A 23,854-nucleotide genomic window follows, 5' to 3' on the forward strand; every position below is an offset into this window, starting at 1 on the left:
GACTTGGCCTGCCCCGCCTGGCCGAGATCAGCACCCTGGCCAAAGTTAAGTGCCCGCGTCCCCCTGCCCGCCCTCCGCCTGCTGCGGGCCCGCTGCTCACCCTCGTCGTCGGATGTTATAGATGATAAAACAATACTGGCTTTCACATTCATAGATTAGCTTTTTGCATTACAAGTATTTTGATGTGGTAAAACTTATACTTACTTTGAACTGCTTTGTATAGTGTAATATGCCAGTTTATGTATGCACTGTATATTTCATGTGAATAGTAGCGTGATAAATATATGGTAGGCAAAATGTTAAAATAGAAACTAAAATACTTCTATGTAACTAACTCAGAAAATGGTGTAAAGCAATTATTCTGTTTCTTATAACTGCAGACTGCCCCTACCAAGTGATAAGATAATAGTGACACAAAAAGCTTAAGCATCCAGGAAGGATTTATCGACTCTTACCAGTGTTATCAGGGAGTGTGAAGCAACAGGATAAAACTACAGGAAGAAATAAAATATGTAGACCTAATTTACAGAACGTTCTGCAGACAAGTCAGAGGTTAAAACCAAACAAGAGAGTTCCTGGAACATCAAAAAGTCAAAGGAATGTTTGAATAATGTGTAAGTTAATGAATATGCCTGTAACCTCAGCAATGTAACAGTATATAGTGAACATGTTTTTAAGCTACCTCTGTGCTCTTTGGCTGTGTGCTAAAAGCATCCCAGTGCTGGATTATTTTGTCCTTTTATCCTTTATTAAAATTTTAAAAATTATAAAGAGTGAACTCTGTTTATCACATCAGTGAAGCTTAAGCTGATCTGCATCCAGGTGTTTTGGGACCTGCTGGGGGAGGCCATCGAGGTAAGCGTGGGGCTACCGCAGTGGAGGCCAAGTATTTCAACACAATAGCATAATCAGCAACGTTAATTAATTTTGTATTCTTCATGCAAGCCTCAGCCTAAAGAACGCTACCAGCCTCTACTAGGATTAATAATACGCATAGTAAGTGTTACTAGTATTAATATTTAGGTAAGAACTGTTAGTGTTAACACTGGCAGTCAGTGTGTTAGCTGGTGTTTACTGTGAAGCTCTGCTCTCCCACAGTATGACAAGGTCCTGAAGCTGTCCTCAGGTGCGCAGTTAGGTGAGCACTGCTGTCCTTACCACGGTCCCCCGATGGAGCCACGCTCCAGAGACGGGCAGCAGTGACTCTGCAGAGGCCTTCCCAAGGTGACAGAGCTCGCCCTCCTTCCCATCTGCAGTCAGGGGATGTGAAGGCAACCATTGCTGTCCTCGGCTTCATCATCTCCAGTGCAGCCAAGCACAGTATAGACAATGAGTCTCTGTCAAGTGAGCTGCAGCAGCTGGGACTGCCCAAAGGCAGGGGAAGCCCTCAGGGTGGCACCATCAGCCAGACCTGCTGGGATGTTGCTGACAGTTCCCAGCCCTGCCTTCTTCACAGCCAGATGGAGGGCAGGCTGCCTGCTGTGCTGTCCTCCATCACCTCCCTTCTGTACCATCAGTCCCTGGGGGCTCCTCAGGTGCTTTGGTGAGGTTTGGCAGCTGCAGGTCTGGTGTGAGCAGAGGGATTCTTCTCTTGTCTCCCCTCATGAGCAAAGCATGCCAGCCAGCTGTGCTGTTTTACATGTGACTGACCCACAAAATTGCAGGAGACTGAGGACTCGTAACGGGTGCAGGACAGGTTCAAAAGCAACTTGGGACAAAACCTCTGTCTTTGTCAGTCCAAAGGGACAGCAGAGCTCACATCTGCTCACAATAATCCTCTGGGGAGTGGAGCAATGTCTGTATGGAAAGATGACTGGGGGTAAAATCAGTGGAAACCGAGAAGTTACATTTGTATCCTAACAGGAGCTATAATGGGACAGAAATTTTAGGGTAAAATACAGGTGCTGTTCCCAGGATGGAGCTGGGTTGGCATGCTCCACGATGATTCCCCATGCAACCATAAGGACCTGCTAAGGGTGGTGGAGTGGAGTGGGGCACCACAACCAGGCTCTGCCAAAATCTTTGCAGGGGCAGCAACTCCATGGTAATTTGAAGCTTATTAATTGCATAGCAAGGGCTATTTGGCATATGTAGGAACACTTTCCAACCTAGCGTCTGAAGACCAATTTAGAGGAGGCGCCTCTAAGTCGAAAGCCAGCCAGACCTTATGTTCTTAGCACCATTCATTTAGAAGAAATCCTGTGACATTTGCAAATTTAAGAGGTGACACCCCCATTCAGACCATGGCTCCTGGGTGCGAACAATAGCTCTTTACAACAGCAAGGAAATCTGCACGCCCTAGTGTCTCAAGGTCACTTCACCTGAGAGTCCAGAGACCCAAATCCAGCCAGAGTCCTAGTTCCCAAAAAACTTCTGCTATAAGAAATCCTTCAAAGTGTGCAATTCTAGGAGTGGAAATCCTACAGGAAACATGAGGCTTCAGGCTGCAAATGGGATCTCTTTTCCACACAATGGAAAACTCAGCAAGCCCTTCTGGCAAGACCAGTTCACAGGAGGCCCACAATTCTCAAGGGCCAGGCTTGAGAGATCCGACTCCATGGAAGCTTTAATCTGAGAAAAATCCTGTGATGTTGGTACTTTTAAAAGGCAGAATGGCACATTTAGACCCTGGCTGATGCTTTGGAGAGTGATTCTTTTACACAGTAAATAATGATTTCATTCCAATGTCTGTAGGTCACTTTGGAAACAGCCCCTGAAACCCAAGACCAAGAAGAGCCATACTTCATGACAGCTGCCATCTGGGAGGAATCCTATGACATTTGTGATTCAAGAAATTGAACCCAAAATTTCAACAGCTGATATGCAGATGCAAAAGACTGCTGTTTTCCTGAGATAAGAAATACTCCAAACCTAACATTCTGAAGGAGTTCAGAATACACACCCAGGACTGTCATACCCCCCAAAGCGCTACCTCCTGGCAGATTGTCTCTATGGTAAACCCTGTCACACTAGAAATGTTAGGAAGCAGAATCCAAACTACAGCACAAGCACCTGTAAGGAAAAGGTACCTCTGTTCATGAGATAGAACCCTTTCTGTTCCCTTCAGCCCCTGCAGCTGTTCTCATGCTTTCAGGGCACTTGATTGGTTCATTCCTAGATAAAACTTATGTCTTTATTTTCAAAGCTATTACCCATCTCTAGTCAGAGTTTCCTACATTCCTGTATACAAATAAGTGGATAGAGAGAGGGTTTCTTTCCAAATGAATTTAGAGATAAATTCCTTTTCTTTGCCAATACCTATAAAAATGAAAACCTTGACAGGTTTTAGTATTCTACACCCACCCCTCCCTGTGAAATTTATGGCAGTTTTGGGTCCCTCTGGGAGACGACATCCAGCATGTCATGCTGGACTGTTCTAGAGAGTAATTTTCAAATGTAAGCTTAGCAAAGTTTGAATTGACTTGTCCAGAGAAAACACCTACAAGTGAACACCTACACCTGCCTACAAAGAGCTAACAAGCCCCTGGCAGCTGCCAGCATCAAAGCACAGCGGATGTTTCTAATACAGGGTAAGGATAACAATATCACCTTCTGTTCTCTCCAGCTTCTTTTCCCTGCAGTCATATTTGCTTCTTATGATTTTTTTAGTCTCTGTATCTTCTTGGACAGCACCGAGCCCGACGACAAGGATACGAGAGCCTTTCCCTGCCGTGCGGAGAGAACCAGGAAAACAGTTAAAATAAGAACAGGGCAGTTTGAAATTCATACTTGTAACAAAAGCAGCGCCTAACCAACAGAACAGAAATAAACAAAGCATGATACCTCCCTGGGGACAGTAGACTTACAAACTCTCCAGGATTTACAATTCCAGCGACCAACCCCTTCAGGACAGCAGCCAAGTGTCCCGTGGGGTGGTGCTGCACCAAAGAACCATCTGAGAGGTTCCAAAGAGTGAAATGCACAATATTTTGCAAAGACAAAAAATCTTGCAAAATAACAAAAATACAATAGATGTAAACTACAGGGCAAGAGTACAAGTGTTACCTTTGGGAGCTGGAACCATCCAGGTGAGCACCTGATAACTGGATCCTCACCAGAGTTTGAACCCTTCAGGACACAGAAGTGTTTTCCCCAGAAATTTCACAGACTGAGTTTTGACAGAAGCACGCTCGCCGGATCCTCAGAAACGTCGCCCATTCTCCAGGTGTCTGGAGAGAACTGCAAATGGCTCTCACGTAGTTGGAGCTAGTTCTGTAAGGTCTCAGGGTGAATTTCACCAGATGCAACTGAATTGGGCAACTCCCAGTGAGACAGAAGGAACCCAAAGCTTGTTTTACCCAAACCTTGGGTAAGCACAGCTCCAGCAAATACTGAGGAAACAGACATAACAGGGTAAAAATAATAAAACTATTGCTTTTTCTTTAATCTTGTCTTTTTTTTTTTTTATTCAGATGAGCAAAACAATGAAGGAGAAGGTGAAAAACTCACCATTACTGAACATTTCATCATCTGTAAGCTGAGCATCCTTAGCATAGAGGACTCCAGAGTTAAAATTCACTGATCCCTGGGAAATAAAACCAAATATATGACAAACAGTCAAACAGAAGGCATAAAAATTTGTTTCCTCTACGGACTTTCAAGTATGTATCTTTGTATATATCCTACACATTACAACATACACTTTATACCATCTCCTAATATATAATAATTTACCTTTAAACTTTGATAGTATAGTGTGGAGAAATGGCTCCATGACAGAGGTCACACAGACATTCGCTTGTTAGCCGACCAGGAGCTGGGAAAGTACCGAACACAGGTAGTTTGAGTTTTGCACCTGCAAGATAGCGTGTGCCTGGGCCTAGCTGGGTAGGATAACAAGTAGACAGAGAGACGTGGGAAATAGGGAATGTAGGCCCAAAGGAATGAGGAAGAGTTGATGGTATAGTTTAACCAATAGATCGCTTGGCTTACAGAATATTCATAAGCTTATTATGTGCTGTATAAGTGTCTGATACTCTCTGCAATAAACATAGCTTGCTGATCTCATATTGAGTGTCCGAGTCTTCCCTCACCCAAGAGTATAGCATAAAATTATTAACTAAAATTGGTGATCTATTATTATTAAGTTGTGCTTAAAGTTATTTTTGCTGTCATGTTCAAAACAATTTTTTTTTTTTTTTTACTGTAATGAATGAGCAATTGATCTCAAAGTCATCACAAGCCCATCAAAAAAACAAAGCTCTATTCACCGGGCAGGTCTGTGAGCTAGAGGGTAGTTAGGCTTGTACTTACCTCTTGCTCTTCATGAACAAATAAATCAATAAATCCTGTAAACAAAACCAGGATCTTTAGCCCACTCCTATTAAAGATTCAACAAGATTTGTGTTTAGAAGTTTAGATTTGAAATGGCCAGTTCAATGGATAAATAAAGACAGTTTAAGTAGTATTACTTTACTCTTATTATTATTATTATTGGTATTAGTATTATCAGCTACTGGAAGAAACAAACCAGTACTATCTATACTTAATTACTTCTATTTCCAGAAAATAATAAAGAAAAAGAACCAAACCAAAAAAAGTCACTTCCTACCTTTTGTATCTCAGGATGATGAATTTCTCTTGGGCACTTCTCCAATTTATCAAGACTCATAGCACTGAAAGGCAAACAAAACAGTGCTTTATAGAAGGCCAAGTGCACGTTTCAAGGCTGAACCACCAACTGATTGCAGTGACAGCAGTTACAACATGAATCGTTCCCAGAGCCTCTGTTCAATGGAATGGAATGTTTTGCGGAACTGCCATTTCTTTCCCAAAATACTAACTTCCAACACTTCCTAAACTTATTTTGCATTTTAAAAACAGAAATTAGTAAGACTCTGTGTGGACATCAGGTTTATTTCCTTCTAATGCACAGAGCTCTGTTCCATCATCCTTCACTTTGGCTCTACACAGAATCATGGTGAGCTTTTTAGGAGTGCTCAATAACCAATTCTATTTCTTTTCCTAGTTCTCTCTCTTCTTCAATAATTAAAGGCAAGTCAAATGAAAAATGACAAGTTCAGCATCAAAGTCACACTTTTTCCCTTTGTCTGCTCAAGAACAGGCTCTAAATCCACTTATTGCTGCCTTCAACGATTCAGACTTGCAAAACCATTCTTACATGTTTTACAGGTTTATCATAAAACCCACAGAACGCAAGCTCTGAATTACAGGAAAAGGTACACAGGCAAATATCTAAACTGATTACTTATTTGAAAACACATACCTTAATTCAGATTTCACCCAGAATGTTTCTGTGGGACACTAAGGGAGACATATTTTGTGAGTACCCTGTAAACGAGAAAAGCCAGCATAGATTACAGGACATACCCACTTTTTCTGCATATTCAAATAGAATTATTAATAAAAACAATTAAGTTTAAAAAGAAGGAAGATAACCAAGGTAATTTTACTCAGCTATATTTACTCCTGATTTAGAGAAAAAAAAAAAGGCCCGGGTGCTGCAAAGAAAAAAAAAGTGAACCACAAACGCTTACAGTAGAATTTTAAAACAATCGCTTGGATAAAAGAATCTTATGGAACGTGAAGTAGAAAAAAAGTGAAACCACTATCAGACCTGCCTATTTTCTCACCAGTGTACAAGAAAATCCTAAAAGCAGTATAAAGTCACTGCCTAAAACCGGTCATGGGATATAACCAAGAACAATTCAGGCATTTGCTAATCTAGACAGAAACCTTTTCTGGATGCTAGTGTCAAATCACAAGTTTTGTCTTTCAGAAGCTCGACAATGCTGGAAAGCATTTTCCCCGGGGCTCGGGAGGGCAGGGGCGGAAGGGGGGGTGACTTTGCAGCTCGCACCTGTGCCATCCGAAGCATACAGCCCGCCCGCTCTCTGCGCTGGGCATTCTCCCGGCCATCTCTGGGTGTCCCGCTCAGTGCCGCTCCATCCGTTTCCATGGCACAAAGAGCCGCGAGCACTAACGCAGGCAGCAGCCCCGTCATGCCGGCGATATCGCAGCGCTCCCTGCTCGCAGCACCCAACACGCGGCGGAGCCGCCGCCGCCCGCAGCACCGGCAGCAGCCCGAGGGAGACGGCTGCAGCTCGGGGGCTCCTCCGGCGCCTCCGCCAGCCCGAGGGCAGCCGCCCCACCGGGACCGCGGGAGCGCCCGGCGCCGCTCGCCCGGGGCGGCTCCTGCAGCTCCCGGCCCGCGGCAGCAAAGCACCGCCTCGCCCTCCGCCATCGGCGGGCGGAAGCGCCCCCGCCCCCGGCACCGCTGAGTGACGCCGAGGAACCGGGCGGACGCTCCTTCCGCGCTGCTCAGCTCGGTGCGGGCGGCCAGACGGAGGCTGCGCCCCTCCAGCGTCGCTGTCCCGCGCGGGAGAGGCGCCGGCAGCTGCGCGCGCACAGCCCGGCGCGGCCGCCTGGCACGCCAGCCACTCATGTGCCGCGTCACCCGTTGCGTCACACGCCGCGCTGGCAGCAGGGCCTGCCGGGAGTTGTAGTCTCGGGCTGACAGCCACGGCTCCGTTCCCCGCCACCGGGAGCTGCAGTCCCTCCCGGGCATCAAACGGGTCCTTCGCCCCAGGGCGGGGAAGCACCTGAGGCAGCACCGCTCCTCCCGAATGCCCTCTCTTTTTCCCTCCAACTCTTTTTACTTTTTTCACTCGGTTTTTTTTTTCACCACTTCCCTTCCTTCTTGCTCTCCTGCTTCCTTTCCTTTCCTTTCCTTTCCTTTCCTTTCCTTTCCTTTCCTTTCCTTTCCTTTCCTTTCCTTTCCTTTCCTTTCCTTTCCTTTCCTTTCCTTTCCTTTCCTTTCCTTTCCTTTCCTTTCCTTTCCTTTCCTTTCCTTTCCTTCCCTTCCCTTCCCTTCCCTTCCCTTCCCTTCCCTTCCCTTCCCTTCCCTTCCCTTCCCTTCCCTTCCCTTCCCTATCCTTCCCTATCCTTCCCTTTGCCTTTCTTGTATTTCTGATCTTGGTTTACCTTTCCACCTTTAGAATAAAAAAGCAGCAGTAGAAACTTTCAGGCTACCCGGGAGTAAAAAAAAAAACTCCAAAACGAAAATGATTTAAAGAAAACTATTTATTCCCTGGGAGCCTGAAATTTTCTACTGCTGCACGTGACACAGAGCTTTTATTCCTTCTTATGGATAGTTGATATTTTATATATATTTATAGTTTATACTGTTTCCTCAGCCTTTTAATTTGGTCACAGATTCTGCTTATGTTGCTAATGTAGTCAGGAGAATAGAAGGTTCCATTTTAAAGGATGTTAGTAATGAAACTTTACATCGTTGGCTTTCATGTCTTTTTATAACTTTGCAATATAGAACTAATCCATATTTTGTTTCTCACATTAGGGCGCATTCTTCACTTCCTGGATTTTTAGTGGAAGGAAATGCAAGAGCGGACAAGCTGACAATGGTCATTTCTAACACATTGCCAAATAGTTTTGAACAAGCAAAATTGAGTCATGCCTTTTTCCACCAAAATGCACAAGCACTCATGCGAATGTTCCAAATCACTAAAAGTCAAGCTAAAGCTATCATTCATACTTGCCCTGACTGTCAATTGGTACAACCTCCTGTTTCTACAGGAGCAATCAACCCCCGAGGCTTACAAAGCCTACAGTTGTGGCAAACAGGTGTTACTAAATAGCCTTCTTTTGGTAAATTTAAAAATATTCATGTTTCCATAGACACGTTCTCTGGTGCAGTTTTTGCTTCCCTTCACACAGGTGAAACTGGCAGCCATGCCTGTCATCATTTCCTGCAAGCTTTTGCTTCATTGGGTATACCCCAAGAAGTAAAAACTGACAATGGTCCCGCATACATATCTCAAAAATTGGCCACATTTTTAAATGAATGGGGTGTTCGACACATTTTTGGTATTCCCCACTCTCCCACAAGCCAAGCAATCATTGAAAGAACACATCAAACCTTAAAACGCATATTAGATCAACAGAGAGGGGGAACGGAAATCACCCCACAGATGAGACTGAGTAAGGCTTTGTATGGTTTTAATTTTCTAAATAGTTCAAGTACAGAACCAGATCCACCAATCTTTAGACACTTTTCAAATAGCACACAGGCAAAACTGAAAGAACATCCTCCTCTTCTAATTAGAAACCCTGACTCTGGACAGATGGAAGGCCCGTTTCAATTAATAACGTGGGGCAAAGGGTATGCTTCTATTTCCACAGGTGCTGGAAGAATTAAGTGGGTTCCTGCCAAAAACGTCAAACCGTATCGCACTTCAGAACCTGTTGTCAAGCCTAGAACTGAGGAAGCGAGTACGCAGACATGGACCGAATGGAAGGATCCCGGGTCTCGCCTGACGCCTCTTGTGCCTGACGTTCTTTGTGCATCGGTGGAACCCATGAACTCTGATTTTGTGCCAATGTTATTTATGAGTATACGAATTGAATGCTGAATGTTTTTTTAACGAAGCTAATTTTTGGCTGAAAATTTAGGTTATTGTTTTTGTTTAGAAAGAATTCTGCCAAAACTTAGTTCTTGAAAGAGATGGGGCAGAATCAAATGGTATACTTGTTTTGCTTGATTTTAATTGTTTTTTGTCGTGCAGATTTGCCTGTGGATCTACCGAAAACGAGTGTTTGGGTGACCTCAGCCAAGGCTGCCGGATCGGATACTATATGTCTGTCTAATTCGGAACCAGAAAAGCCTTTCTCAACCTGTTTGGTTGGTGTGCCAGTGAAAGAGTTTCCTTTGGTCAGAAAAGAATTCAATGGTAAACCAGGTGGAATTGACAATGGAAACAGTCCTTCCTTCAATTGGAACATTTGTTTGAAAAAACTTCTCAGGGCAGCAAATGTTTCAAACAGTTGGGATGTGTTTCTGGAGACGGACCAATATCCACGGCAATTGCCAGAAGGGTATTGGATCATTTGCGGAGACAGAGGTTGGCAAGGCATTCCAGCCCACCTTGAAGGTGGCCCTTGTAGCATTGGTATGCTTACCATAATTGCCCCCACTGCCAAAGCAGTGATGAAAAAGAAACAAAGGAAAACAAGAGCTGTTCCTCATTATGATGAGAACTGTCAGAGTGATTTTATGCCTTGGAATGCCGCCAGAAGGCTTTCAGCAGGTATATTTCTACCCCAATTGGCTTCAGCTGTGGCATTGAGACAATTAGATCGAGTTGGATGTTGGCTGAGCAAACAAGCTAATGCCACATCCTCCGCAATCAGTGATATGTTGACCGATGTTGATAGTATTAGACATGCTACTCTTCAAAACAGAGCAGCCATTGATTTTCTCTTACTGGCACAAGGACATGGTTGTGAGGAATTTGAAGGATTGTGTTGTATGAATTTGTCTGATCGTTCTGAATCCATTCACAAAAGCATTCAAAAATTAAAGGATCTGACAGCCCAAATTAAAGAAGATGGAGGTTCCTGGTTGGATGATTTGTTTCAAAATTGGAGTTTTGCACCTTGGCTAAGGCAACTTTGCAAGATAGGCCTTTACATATTAGGTGTTCTAATACTGATATTGATAGTGGCACCTTGTATACTCTGTTGTCTTCGGCGAATGATGAACAAAACAGTCCGAGAAGTTTTTGTCATTCAAGCAGGAGAACTAGGAAGTAGAAGCACAGAGAGTGTACGAAATCTCACGAAAGCAGTAGATGAGGGTATTGACATGAACGAAGGTTTTGAATTAAGGCCTTGGAATCGACCAGAGTTTTTTGAACGATGCCTTGTGACTGTTGCCAAACGTGATTCATATCTCTCTATCAGGGATTGTGTCTTCACAGCATTAAGTTTCTGTGCCGTAATATAGCAATGCTTCAGTTTAGTGAAAATAGGTCTTCAGCAGATAATAAGCAGAAATTTTGCAATAGAGCTATGAAACGCAAATAGCAAGCGACAAGAAAATGAAAGCTTCTGGGTCAAACAGAGAGGGGGAAATGTTGGAATCCATAAGGTTAGAGGATTTTTAAGAAATGGTTAAAAAGAAGTATGTAGGCCTTAGACTGGAGTTTTGTTAGCATTGCAGAAAAGTTTCCCATGCAAGCAGAAAAAGTTTTCCATGCAAGCAGAAAAGTTTCCCAAGCAGTAGACGTGACAAATAACAATAGGCTTCTGTAGAATTGGCTTTAGGATGGCAACAAGGTTATTTAATGTATATTTTTAGAAGGTTAGCATGAATAGAACTCTGTTCTTTCTCTTATCAACTAGTCTTTGTTTTAGCTACGATTACCTATGTTTTATAAGATTGGATAGAATGCTTGTCAAGATGTGTTTTCTGTGTCTGATTGGCTGAATTCTAGTCTGAGATGATTTTATGTATTGCTGTATGAGCCCTGTTGAAGGAGACATTTTTTGGTGTGGATCAGTGAGCTGTCATGTCTCCATTTTGTATTTTGAGACTGATGTGCTGGAAATAAAAGCAAAAATCTCTTCACTGGTCTGGTTACCATGTTATCCATATTTGGATATTTTGCCGCGGCCTAGTGGGTTCCTTTTTTAAGGCGTGGGTTCCTGACACTATTGGACTTATACCTGTCCCGTCCCCCGCATATTGGTGCCTCGTGTGAGGACGTAGAATAGAAGAAAAACAAAGAAAAATCGTGGAAGTACCAGCTGCGGAGACCCAAGTGTTAACAAGGAGCACACTGTATCATCTCTCCCGCCGAAGCCAAGAAAATTGTAAGTAACTTATCTCGGGAGAGCGCTTGGGTGACGTTGGGAGGCAAAATAGCGAAAAAGAAAATTATTAAAAGAACACAAAAATGGGAACGAATTTATCAAAAGTTGAATGGGATGTTTTTCATCAATTAGAGACAATGTTACAAGAAAAAGGTCACTCTGAAATTTCAAAAACTGAGCTTAAAAACTTACTTATCTGGGTTAAAGCGAATACGCAAGATTTAAATCTGCAGTCTGCTTTTACTTTTTATTTTTGGGATCAGATAAACTGGAGAATCTATAAACTAGTCTCTCTCAAAAAAGATGAAAGCTTAAGAGAACTTATGCCGGTTTGTAGAGCGCTGTTGGAGCACTGTTTTAAACAAACTGATAATAATAAGATCAACTTGGACTCAGAAAACAAAGCTTCTGGTTCTGTCTCATTAAATTCCAGTAAACCGGAGACTGTGTGAGTATCGGAGAATGTTACAAGTGTTGTTGCAAATGCTGAAAGTATTGCTTTGAACTCTGTTGAACAAAATCTTTCTTCTCTCTCTCTGGGAAAAAATGAGACTCTTTTGGACTTTTCTTCGCGTTGTTCTGTTAATGTAAAAATATGTGACTCTTGTAAGGGGGATGGAACAAAGTGTGTAAAAGATGGAAATGAAAAAGTGACTGTACTTCCTAAAATTGTTTGTGCAGGGACACTGAAACCTGAATTGGATTCTGTTGGGCCTGGGGTGGAGGCTGAGGTGGCTTCTTCCACTCGGGAAATTGTGGTTCCGGGGAACTCTTTTTCAGTTAAGCAAAAACATGGTTGTTCTGGTGTTTGTCAATCTATAGATACAGAGAAAGAAAAATTGGCTTTAAGGGTGGAGTCCTTTGAAAGGAAGAGATGGAAGAAACTCGCGACTGTGTTGTTGCTGAAATTCAAAAAGCTGGACTTGAAATCTCTGCAACGAAAATTCAACAAGCTTCACCTTAGAAGTACCTGGGATGGAAGATGATGGAAGACGATGGAAGACGACAATAATACCACAGAAAATTCAGATCCGAACCAGAGTCAACAACCTACAAGAGTTACAACAACTTCTAGGAGAAATCAACTGGGTCAGACCGATGCTGGGAATCACCAATGATGAACTGAGTCCGCTCTTCCATTTGCTGAGAGGAAGTTGCGACATCACTTCGCCAAGAACTTTAACCCCTGAAGCTCGTGCTGCTCTCGACAAAGTCACAGAAGCTCTTCAAAAAAGACAAGCTCATCGCTGCGTTCCTGAAAATCCTTTCTTTCTTGCAATCTTAGGAGAGAAGATGCAGCTTTGTGGTCTCATTTTCCAGTGGGATGCCACAGACCAAGATCCTTTGTTAATAATGGAATGGGTTTTTCCTCCCTACAGGTTTTCAAAGACCATTTGCTCAGTTTTAGAAATGATTGCATACATTATAATTAAGGCTAGAACCAGATTGTTAACTTTGGCAGGTCAAGAATGTTCAGTTATCTATTTGCCATTGAAAAATGATTATTTCAATTGGGCAATGCAAAATTCTGATGATTTACAATATGCATTCTTAGGTTTTCCAGGTGTTTGTTCCATACACTATCCAGCTCACAAACTACTGCAAGCAAAATTGAGTTTCAGAGAAAAACCTAAATTAAGTGAAGAACCTTTACATGCTGTGACTCTCTTCACTGATGGCTCTGGTAAAAGCCACAAGTCCGTTGTGACTTGGTTTAATCAAAAGACTGATGTTTGGGAATCTGATATTCAAACAGTAGAGGGATCCCCTCAAATTGTTGAGCTTGCTGCAGTAGTTTGAGCTTTTCAGCTGTTTCCTCAGCCTTTTAATTTGGTCACAGATTCTGCTTATGTCGCTAATGTAGTCAGGAGAATAGAAGGTTCCATTTTAAAGGATGTTAGTAATGAAACTTTACATCGTTGGCTTTCATGTCTTTTTATAACTTTGCAATATAGAACTAATCCATATTTTGTTTCTCACATTAGGGCGCATTCTTCACTTCCTGGATTTTTAGTGGAAGGAAATGCAAGAGCGGACAAGCTGACAATGGTCATTTCTAACACATTGCCAAATAGTTTTGAACAAGCAAAATTGAGTCATGCCTTTTTCCACCAAAATGCACAAGCACTCATGCGAATGTTCCAAATCACTAAAAGTCAAGCTAAAGATATCATTCATATTTGCCCTGACTGTCAATTGGTACAACCTCCTGTTTCTACAGGAGCAATCAACCCCCGAGGCTTACAAAGCCTACAGTTGTGGCAAACAGGTGTTACTAAATAGCCTTCTTTTGGTAAATTTAAAAATATTCATGTTTCCATAGACACGTTCTCTGGTGCAGTTTTTGCTTCCCTTCACACAGGTGAAACTGGCAGCCATGCCTGTCATCATTTCCTGCAAGCTTTTGCTTCATTGGGTATACCCCAAGAAGTAAAAACTGACAATGGTCCCGCATACATATCTCAAAAATTGGCCACATTTTTAAATGAATGGGGTGTTCGACACATTTTTGGTATTCCCCACTCTCCCACAAGCCAAGCAATCATTGAAAGAACACATCAAACCTTAAAACGCATATTAGATCAACAGAGAGGGGGAACGGAAATCACCCCACAGATGAGACTGAGTAAGGCTTTGTATGGTTTTAATTTTCTAAATAGTTCAAGTACAGAACCAGATCCACCAATCTTTAGACACTTTTCAAATAGCACACAGGCAAAACTGAAAGAACATCCTCCTCTTCTAATTAGAAACCCTGACTCTGGACAGATGGAAGGCCCGTTTCAATTAATAACGTGGGGCAAAGGGTATGCTTCTATTTCCACAGGTGCTGGAAGAATTAAGTGGGTTCCTGCCAAAAACGTCAAACCGTATCGCACTTCAGAACCTGTTGTCGAGCCTAGAACTGAGGAAGCAAGTACGCAGACGTGGACCGAATGGAAGGATCCCGGGTCTCGCCTGACGCCTCTTGTGCCTGACGTTCTTTGTGCATCGGTGGAACCCATGAACTCTCATTTTGTGCAATGTTATTTATGAGTACACGAATTGAATGCTGAATGTTTGTTTTACAAAGCTAGTTTTTGGCTGAAAATTTAGGTTATTGTTTTTGTTTAGAAAGAATTCTGCCAAAACTTAGTTCTTGAAAGAGATGGGGCAGAATCAAATGGTATACTTGTTTTGCTTGATGTTAATTGTTTTTTGTCGCGCAGATTTGCCTGTGGATCAACCGAAAACGAGTGTTTGGGTGACCTTAGCCAAGGCTGCTGGATCGGATACTACATGTCTGTCTAATTCGGAACCAGAAAAGCCTTTCTCAACCTGTTTGGTTGGTGTGCCAGTGAAAGAGTTTCCTTTGGTCAGAAAAGAATCCAATGGTAAACCAGGTGGAATTGACAATGGAAACAGTCCTTCCTTCAATTGGAACATTTGTTCGAAAAAACTTCTCAGGGCAGCAAATGTTTCAAACAGTTGGGATGTGTTTCTGGAGACGGACCAATATCCACGGCAATTGCCAGAAGGGTATTGGATCATTTGCGGAGACAGAGGTTGGCAAGGCATTCCAGCCCACCTTGAAGGTGGCCCTTGTAGCATTGGTATGCTTACCATAATTGCCCCCACTGCCAAAGCAGTGATGAAAAAGAAACAAAGGAAAACAAGAGCTGTTCCTCATTATGATGAGAACTGTCAGAGTGATTTTATGCCTTGGAATGCTGCCAGAAGGCTTTCAGCAGGTATATTTCTACCCCAATTGGCTTCAGCTGTGGCATTGAGACAATTAGATCGAGTTGGATGTTGGCTGAGCAAACAAGCTAATGCCACATCCTCCGCAATCAGTGATATGTTGACCGATGTTGATAGTATTAGACATGCTACTCTTCAAAACAGAGCAGCCATTGATTTTCTCTTACTGGCAGAAGGACATGGTTGTGAGGAATTTGAAGGATTGTGTTGTATGAATTTGTCTGATCGTTCTGAATCCATTCACAAAAGCATTCAAAAATTAAAGGATCTGACAGCCCAAATTAAAGAAGATGGAGGTTCCTGGTTGGATGATTTGTTTCAAAATTGGAGTTTTGCACCTTGGCTAAGGCAACTTTGCAAGATAGGCCTTTACATATTAGGTGTTCTAATACTGATATTGATAGTGGCACCTTGTATACTCTGTTGTCTTCGGCGAATGATGAACAAAACAGTCCGAGAAGTTTTTGTCATTCAAGCAGGAGAACTAGGAAGTAGAAGCACAGAGAGTGTACGAAATCTCACGAAAGCAGTAGATGAGGGTATTGACATGAACGAAGGTTTTGAATTAAGGCCTTGGAATCGACCAGAGTTTTTTGAACGATGCCTTGTGACTGTTGCCAAACGTGATTCATATCTCTCTTTCAGGGATTGGGTCTTCACAACATTAAGTTGCTGTGCCGTAATATAGCAATGCTTCAGTTTAGTGAAAATAGGCCTTCAGCAGATAATAAGCAGAAATATTGCAATAGAGCTATGAAACACAAATAGCAAGCGACAAGAAAATGAAAGCTTCTGGGTCAAACAGAGAGGGGGAAATGTTGGAATCCATAAGGTTAGAGGATTTTTAAGAAATGGTTAAAAAGAAGTATGTAGGCCTTAGACTGGAGTTTTGTTAGCATTGCAGAAAAGTTTCCCATGCAAACAGAAAAAGTTTTCCATGCAAGCAGAAAAGTTTCCCAAGCAGTAGACGTGACAAATAACAATAGGCTTCTGTAGAATTGGCTTTAGGATGGCAACAAGGTTATTTAATGTATATCTTTAGAAGGCTAGCATGAATAGAACTCTGTTCTTTGTCTCTTATCAACTAGTCTTTGTTTTAGCTATGATTACCTATGTTTTATAAGATTGGATAGAATGCTTGTCAAGATGAACCACACCAAAAATGTCTCCTTCAACAGGGCTCATACAGCAATACATAAAATCATCTCAGACTAGAATTCAGCCAATCAGACACAGAAAACACATCTTGACAAGGGCCACCTTCAAGGTGGGCTGGAATGCCTTGCCAGCCTCTGTCTCCGCAAATGATCCAATACCCTTTTGGCAATTGCCGTGGATATTGGTCCGTCTCCAGAAACACATCCCAACTGTTTGAAACATTTGCTGCCCTGAGAATTTTTTTCGAACAAATGTTCCAATTGAAGGAAGGACTGTTTCCATTGTCAATTCCACCTGGTTTACCATTGGATTCTTTTCTGACCAAAGGAAACTCTTTCACTGGCTCACCAACCAAACAGGTTGAGAAAGGCTTTTCTGGTTCCGAATTAGACAGACATGTAGTATCCGATCCGGCAGCCTTGGCTAAGGTCACCCAAACACTCGTTTTCGGTTGATCCACAGGCAAATCTGCACGACAAAAAACAATTAAAATCAAGCAAAACAAGTATACCATTTGATTCTGCCCCATCTCTTTCAAGAACTAAGTTTTGGCAGAATTCTTTCTAAACAAAAACAATAACCTAAATTTTCAGCCAAAAACTAGCTTTGTAAAACAAACATTCAGCATTCAATTCGTATACTCATAAATAACATTGGCACAAAATCAGAGTTCATGGGTTCCACCGATGCACAAAGAACGTCAGGCACAAGAGGCGTCAGGCGAGACCCGGGATCCTTCCATTCGGTCCACGTCTGCGTACTCGCTTCCTCAGTTCTAGGCTCGACAACAGGTTCTGAAGTGCGATACGGTTTGACGTTTTTGTCAGGAACCCACTTAATTCTTCCAGCACCTGTGGAAATAGAAGCATACCCTTTGCCCCACGTTATTAATTGAAACGGGCCTTCCATCTGTCCAGAGTCAGGGTTTCTAATTAGAAGAGGAGGATGTTCTTTCAGTTTTGCCTGTGTGCTATTTGAAAAGTGTCTAAAGATTGGTGGATCTGGTTCTGTACTTGAACTATTTAGAAAATTAAAACCATACAAAGCCTTACTCAGTCTCATCTGTGGGGTGATTTCCGTTCCCCCTCTCTGTTGATCTAATACGCGTTTTAAGGTTTGATGTGTTCTTTCAATGATTGCTTGGCTTGTGGGAGAGTGGGGAATACCAAAAATGTGTCGAACACCCCATTCATTTAAAAATGTGGCCAATTTTTGAGATATGTATGCGGGACCATTGTCAGTTTTTACTTCTTGGGGTATACCCAATGAAGCAAAAGCTTGCAGGAAATGATGACAGGCATGGCTGCCAGTTTCACCTGTGTGAAGGGAAGCAAAAACTGCACCAGAGAACGTGTCTATGGAAACATGAATATTTTTAAATTTACCAAAAGAAGGCTATTTAGTAACACCTGTTTGCCACAACTGTAGGCTTTGTAAGCCTCGGGGGTTGATTGCTCCTGTAGAAACAGGAGGTTGTACCAATTGACAGTCAGGGCAAGTATGAATGATAGCTTTAGCTTGACTTTTAGTGATTTGGAACATTCGCATGAGTGCTTGTGCATTTTGGTGGAAAAAGGCATGACTCAATTTTGCTTGTTCAAAAATATTTGGCAATGTGTTAGAAATGACCATTGTCAGCTTGTCCGCTCTTGCATTTCCTTCCACTAAAAATCCAGGAAGTGAAGAATGCACCCTAATGTGAGAAACAAAATATGGATTAGTTCTATATTGCAAAGTTATAAAAAGACATGAAAGCCAACGATGTAAGTTTCATTACTAACATCCTTTAAAATGGAACCTTCTATTCTCCTGACTACATTAGCAACATAAGCAGAATCTGTGACCAAATTAAAAGGCTGAGGAAACAGCTGAAAAGCTCAAACTACTGCAGCAAGCTCAACAATTTGAGGGGATCCCTCTACTGTTTGAATATCAGATTCCCAAACATCAGTCTTTTGATTAAACCAAGTCACAACGGACTTGTGGCTTTTACCAGAGCCATCAGTGAAGAGAGTCACAGCATGTAAAGGTTCTTCACTTAATTTAGGTTTTTCTCTGAAACTCAATTTTGCTTGCAGTAGTTTGTGAGCTGGATAGTGTATGGAACAAACACCTGGAAAACCTAAGAATGCATATTGTAAATCATCAGAATTTTGCATTGCCCTATTGAAATAATCATTTTTCAATGGCAAATAGATAACTGAACATTCTTGACCTGCCAAAGTTAACAATCTGGTTCTAGCCTTAATTATAATGTATGCAATCATTTCTAAAACTGAGCAAATGGTCTTTGAAAACCGGTAGGGAGGAAAAACCCATTCCATTATTAACAAAGGATCTTGTTCTGCGGCATCCCACTGGAAAATGAGACCACAAAGCTGCATCTTCTCTCCTAAGATTGCAAGAAAGAAAGGATTTTCAGGAACGCAGCGATGAGCTTGTCTTTTTTGAAGAGCTTCTGTGACTTTGTCGAGAGCAGCACGAGCTTCAGGGGTTAAAGTTCTTGGCGAAGTGATGTCGCAACTTCCTCTCAGCAAATGGAAGAGCGGACTCAGTTCATCATTGGTGATTCCCAACATCGGTCTGACCCAGTTGATTTCTCCTAGAAGTTGTTGTAACTCTTGTAGGTTGTTGACTCTGGTTCGGATCTGAATTTTCTGTGGTATTATTGTCGTCTTCCATCGTCTTCCATCATCTTCCATCCCAGGTACTTCTAAGGTGAAGCTTGTTGAATTTTCGTTGCAGAGATTTCAAGTCCAGCTTTTTGAATTTCAGCAACAACACAGTCGCGAGTTTCTTCCATCTCTTCCTTTCAAAGGACTCCACCCTTAAAGCCAATTTTTCTTTCTCTGTATCTATAGATTGACAAACACCAGAACAACCATGTTTTTGCTTAACTGAAAAAGAGTTCCCCGGAACCACAATTTCCCGAGTGGAAGCAGCCACCTCAGCCTCCACCCCAGGCCCAACAGAATCCAATTCAGGTTTCAGTGTCCCTGCACAAACAATTTTAGGAAGTACAGTCACTTTTTCATTTCCATCTTTTACACACTTTGTTCCATCCCCCTTACAAGAGTCATATATTTTTACATTAACAGAACAATGCGAAGAAAAGTCCAAAAGAGTCTCATTTTTTCCCAGAGAGAGAGAAGAAAGATTTTGTTCAACAGAGTTCAAAGCAATACTTTCAGCATTTGCAACAACACTTGTAACATTCTCCCATACTCACACAGTCTCCGGTTTACTGGAATTTAATGAGACAGAACCAGAAGCTTTGTTTTCTGAGTCCAAGTTGATCTTATTATTATCAGTTTGTTTAAAACAGTGCTCCAACAGCGCTCTACAAACCGGCATAAGTTCTCTTAAGCTTTCATCTTTTTTGAGAGAGACTAGTTTATAGATTCTCCAGTTTATCTGATCCCAAAAATGAAAAGTAAAAGCAGACTGCAGATTTAAATCTTGCGTATTCGCTTTAACCCAGATAAGTAAGTTTTTAAGCTCAGTTTTTGAAATTTCAGAGTGACCTTTTTCTTGTAACATTGTCTCTAATTGATGAAAAACATCCCATTCAACTTTTGATAAATTCGTTCCCATTTTTGTGTTCTTTTAATAATTTTCTTTTTCTCTATTTTGCCTCCCAACGTCACCCAAGCGCTCTCCCGAGATAAGTTACTTACAATTTTCTTGGCTTCGGCGGGAGAGATGATACAGTGTGCTCCTTGTTAACACTTGGGTCTCCGCAGCTGGTACTTCCACGATTTTTCTTTGTTTTTCTTCTATTCTACGTCCTCACACGAGGCACCAATATGCGGGGGACGGGACAGGTATAAGTCCAATAGTGTCAGGAACCCACGCCTTAAAAAAGGAACCCACTAGGCCGCGGCAAAATATCCAAATATGGATAACATGGTAACCAGACCAGTGAAGAGATTTTTGCTGTTATTTCCAGCACATCGGTCTCAAAATACAAAATGGAGACATGACAGCTCACTGATCCACACCAAAAAATGTCTCCTTCAACAGGGCTCATACAGCAATACATAAAATCATCTCAGACTAGAATTCAGCCAATCAGACACAGAAAACACATCTTGACAAGCATTCTATCCAGTCTTATAAAACATAGGTAATCGTAGCTAAAACAAAGACTAGTTGATAAGAGACAAAGAACAGAGTTCTATTCATGCTAACCTTCTAAAGATATACATTAAATAACTTTGTTGCCATCCTAAAGCCAATTCTACAGAAGCCTATTGTTATTTGTCACGTCTACTGCTTGGGAAACTTTTCTGCTTGCATGGAAAACTTTTTCTGCTTGCATGGGAAACTTTTCTGCAATGCTAACAAAACTCCAGTCTAAGGCCTACAAACTTCTTTTTAACCATTTCTTAAAAATCCTCTAACCTTATGGATTCCAACATTTCCCCCTCTCTGTTTGACCCAGAAGCTTTCATTTTCTTGTCGCTTGCTATTTGCGTTTCATAGCTCTATTGCAAAATTTCTGCTTATTATCTGCTGAAGACCTATTTTCACTAAACTGAAGCATTGCTATATTACGGCACAGCAACTTAATGCTGTGAAGACCCAATCCCTGAAAGAGAGATGTGAATCACGTTTGGCAACAGTCACAAGGCATCGTTCAAAAAACTCTGGTCGATTCCAAGGCCTTAATTCAAAACCTTCGTTCATGTCAATACCCTCATCTACTGCTTTCGTGAGATTTCGTACACTCTCTGTGCTTCTACTTCCTAGTTCTCCTGCTTGAATGACAAAAACTTCTCGGACTGTTTTGTTCATCATTCGCCGAAGACAACAGAGTATACAAGGTGCCACTATCAATATCAGTATTAGAACACCTAATATGTAAAGGCCTATCTTGCAAAGTTGCCTTAGCCAAGGTGCAAAACTCCAATTTTGAAACAAATCATCCAACCAGGAACCTCCATCTTCTTTAATTTGGGCTGTCAGATCCTTTAATTTTTGAATGCTTTTGTGAATGGATTCAGAACGATCAGACAAATTCATACAATACAATCCTTCAAATTCCTCACAACCATGTCCTTGTGCCAGTAAGAGAAAATCAATGGCTGCTCTGTTTTGAAGAGTAGCATGTCTAATACTATCAACATCGGTCAACATATCACTGATTGCGGAGGATGTGGCATTAGCTTGTTTGCTCAGCCAACATCCAACTCGATCTAATTGTCTCAATGCCACAGCTGAAGCCAATTGGGGTAGAAATATACCTGCTGAAAGCCTTCTGGCGGCATTCCAAGGCATAAAATCACTCTGACAGTTCTCATCATAATGAGGAACAGCTCTTGTTTTCCTTTGTTTCTTTTTCATCACTGCTTTGGCAGTGGGGGCAATTATGGTAAGCATACCAATGCTACAAGGGCCACCTTCAAGGTGGGCTGGAATGCCTTGCCAACCTCTGTCTCCGCAAATGATCCAATACCCTTCTGGCAATTGCCGTGGATATTGGTCCGTCTCCAGAAACACATCCCAACTGTTTGAAACATTTGCTGCCCTGAGAAGTTTTTTCAAACAAATGTTCCAATTGAAGGAAGGACTGTTTCCATTGTCAATTCCACCTGGTTTACCATTGGATTCTTTTCTGACCAAAGGAAACTCTTTCACTGGCACACCAACCAAACAGGTTGAGAAAGGCTTTTCTGGTTCCGAATTAGACAGACATGTAGTATCCGATCCGGCAGCCTTGGCTAAGGTCACCCAAACACTCGTTTTCGGTTGATCCACAGGCAAATCTGCACGACAAAAAACAATTAAAATCAAGCAAAACAAGTATACCATTTGATTCTGCCCCATCTCTTTCAAGAACTAAGTTTTGGCAGAATTCTTTCTAAACAAAAACAATAACCTAAATTTTCAGCCAAAAACTAGCTTTGTAAAACAAACATTCAGCATTCAATTCGTATACTCATAAATAACATTGCACAAAATCAGAGTTCATGGGTTCCACCGATGCACAAAGAACGTCAGGCGCAAGAGGCGTCAGGCGAGACCCGGGATCCTTCCATTCGGTCCACGTCTGCGTACTCGCTTCCTCAGTTCTAGGCTCGACAACAGGTTCTGAAGTGCGATACGGTTTGACGTTTTTGTCAGGAACCCACTTAATTCTTCCAGCACCTGTGGAAATAGAAGCATACCCTTTGCCCCACGTTATTAATTGAAACGGGCCTTCCATCTGTCCAGAGTCAGGGTTTCTAATTAGAAGAGGATGATGTTCTTTCAGTTTTGCCTGTGTGCTATTTGAAAAGTGTCTAAAGATTGGTGGATCTGGTTCTGTACTTGAACTATTTAGAAAATTAAAACCATACAAAGCCTTACTCAGTCTCATCTGTGGGGTGATTTCCGTTCCCCCTCTCTGTTGATCTAATATGCGTTTTAAGGTTTGATGTGTTCTTTCAATGATTGCTTGGCTTGTGGGAGAGTGGGGAATACCAAAAATGTGTCGAACACCCCATTCATTTAAAAATGTGGCCAATTTTTGAGATATGTATGCGGGACCATTGTCAGTTTTTACTTCTTGGGGTATACCCAATGAAGCAAAAGCTTGCAGGAAATGATGACAGGCATGGCTGCCAGTTTCACCTGTGTGAAGGGAAGCAAAAACTGCACCAGAGAACGTGTCTATGGAAACATGAATATTTTTAAATTTACCAAAAGAAGGCTATTTAGTAACACCTGTTTGCCACAACTGTAGGCTTTGTAAGCCTCGGGGGTTGATTGCTCCTGTAGAAACAGGAGGTTGTACCAATTGACAGTCAGGGCAAGTATGAATGATAGCTTTAGCTTGACTTTTAGTGATTTGGAACATTCGCATGAGTGCTTGTGCATTTTGGTGGAAAAAGGCATGACTCAATTTTGCTTGTTCAAAAATATTTGGCAATGTGTTAGAAATGACCATTGTCAGCTTGTCCGCTCTTGCATTTCCTTCCACTAAAAATCCAGGAAGTGAAGAATGCACCCTAATGTGAGAAACAAAATATGGATTAGTTCTATATTGCAAAGTTATAAAAAGACATGAAAGCCAACGATGTAAAGTTTCATTACTAACATCCTTTAAAATGGAACCTTCTATTCTCCTGACTACATTAGCAACATAAGCAGAATCTGTGACCAAATTAAAAGGCTGAGGAAACAGCTGAAAAGCTCAAACTACTGCAGCAAGCTCAACAATTTGAGGGGATCCCTCTACTGTTTGAATATCAGATTCCCAAACATCAGTCTTTTGATTAAACCAAGTCACAACGGACTTGTGGCTTTTACCAGAGCCATCAGTGAAGAGAGTCACAGC

At 41.9% G+C, this 23,854-nt stretch overlaps 1 long non-coding RNA gene across 1 annotated transcript; it reads right to left on the reverse strand.

Moving 5' to 3' along the window:
- Window positions 1-2,165: 2,165 nt before the first annotated feature.
- On the reverse strand, window positions 2,166-3,589 carry LOC134431505 (uncharacterized). Its single transcript, XR_010031004.1, has 2 exons — window positions 3,550-3,589; window positions 2,166-2,713 (listed from the first exon to the last, which is right to left on the reverse strand). It is a non-coding gene; the product is annotated as an uncharacterized LOC134431505 (long non-coding RNA).
- Window positions 3,590-23,854: the final 20,265 nt, after the last annotated feature.

Source organism: Melospiza melodia, chromosome W (assembly GCF_035770615.1).
Source record: "Melospiza melodia melodia isolate bMelMel2 chromosome W, bMelMel2.pri, whole genome shotgun sequence".
In the NCBI taxonomy this organism is placed as follows: Eukaryota; Metazoa; Chordata; class Aves; order Passeriformes; family Passerellidae; genus Melospiza; species Melospiza melodia.